Here is a 1,924-nt window from a genome sequence, read left to right as displayed (position 1 = left end):
TATAATCATTCTCCTTTTCTTTTTCCATTTATGTTAGGTGGACACAAACCGTGATTAGAAGATTCTGAATTGATCTTTAAGGAGTATATTATATTAAGGCATGTGCAGACTTGTTTGTTCATGCATTCAGAAAACATGCATATATGTATAGAAATGTATTAATTCCTTCCCGGTCTACCACACTAACACATACATAAATATATACATATGTACACCTGTACATTTGTATAAGAAATACATACATAAAAGTATACATACTAATGCATAGATATTCGTGAGTACAACGTATGATGTTCGGTGTTTGCATATCATTACAGTGTCAGTAAGATGGTAATTAAGACAGATTGTTGTATCTATTTGGCATAATGACATTCAGTAAAATGGTGCATCATGCAAAGCAAAACCGAAGACAACATCTACAGCAAAGAAAGCAAATTAAAATATTAAGGTATTTAAGGGGTGAAATTAAGGAGAAGATTAAAGGGGGATGTGTTTAAGGAAAAAGTTGGAACTCTCAGGAGTAACGAATATATGTAAAAAAAAAAAAATAGGGAGGTGGTAAAGGGATTCTCTATCAGATTCGACGTTATGTATCCTGGTTGTTCTGTCAACTGAGTTATTCAATTCTTTAGTTAGTATTTAAGTGGATAAGTATTCCGCTGACATATGTCTCCTTTAACGGTACTTGAACGGAATCGGCGTAACATTGTGTGACAATGCTGGGAACTTCAAATCATAAGTACAGACAATCCAACGAGTTTCTACACTGTTTTACATTAACCCAATTTCAATCAAAAAGATTCTATCAGTACAGGGCAGCGGCGTAGCGACACTGTAGGAGGTCTGCCTCGTGCAAGCTTTTATGGGGACAGCGCTTTTGCGTCTGCTCTATAAATCTGTTAAGGGCGACAAACTCAAGGGCTGCTCCAGGCGGCGCACATCCTAGCTACGCCAATGGCACGGGTCTACAATAGAGAGATACTTGTCGAGGGTTTTGAACTACGGGATCAAGTTCGTGACATCTTGATCGCGAAGTGAACTGCTTTATCATTCGGTTTTGCTTGCACACATGTACGTTTATGTACTCACACAACATGTACACACAACGCATACACAATACCACACACAAAAACACACAATACACACGTTCCTATTACGCATGCGCCCGAATTCACATAAATACCCAAACTCACATACATGAATTCTGCACCATTTCACATTTCACTGAGGACTACAGAAGGTGTCGTGACGCCTTCAGTAATCCTCAAAAGTCCTTACATGTGACGAGGATTTGGCCATTATTGACTACGGGAGAAAACCATTGTTACAGAACAAACGAATATTTGCCAGAGATTCATGTCATTTGCAGGAAGCCTACCTCTACCTTACCGTGTGCACACAAGTACACATGCAGATACTCAAACATATTTACGTGAGATGACCAGAATAATTAACAATTAATGGAGATAAAACTTCAACATACACAGTAGAAGAAACAACGATCATTGAGATTCAAGTCATTGCTAGAGAAATTGGGATTTGTACTTCAAACGGTGTCAAGAGTCTACAGTTGTTTTCTTACAAATGTTATAAACTACAATCTTAAAATGTATTCATAACCGATTGTACTTTGCTGTAAATTTGTAGGAGTGCCTTGTGAGTGGATTTGGTAGACGGGAACTGAAAGAAGCCCGTCGTATATATATATGTATGTTTGTGTGTCTGTGTTTGTCCCCCCAACATCGCTTGACAACCGATGCTGGTCTGTTTAAGTCCCGTCACATAGCGGTTCGGCAAGACAAACCGATAGAATAAGTACTAGGCTTACAAAGAATAAGTCCTGGGGTCGATTTGCTCGACTAAAGGCGGTGCTCCAGCATGGCTGCAGTCAAATGACTGAAACAAATAAAAGAATATGTATGTG

General features: G+C 38.6%; 1 protein-coding gene across 4 annotated transcripts in view; it reads right to left on the bottom strand.

The window, feature by feature from the left end:
• Positions 1-1,924, bottom strand: part of LOC106874097 (putative uncharacterized protein DDB_G0291812) — a 45,503-nt gene that overhangs the window by 41,019 nt on the left and 2,560 nt on the right. The gene's annotated exons all lie outside the window — the stretch shown is intronic.

This window comes from Octopus bimaculoides, chromosome 5 (assembly GCF_001194135.2).
Source record: "Octopus bimaculoides isolate UCB-OBI-ISO-001 chromosome 5, ASM119413v2, whole genome shotgun sequence".
NCBI lineage: Eukaryota > Metazoa > Mollusca > Cephalopoda > Octopoda > Octopodidae > Octopus > Octopus bimaculoides.
This window is presented reverse-complemented; position numbering and strand designations above follow the sequence as displayed.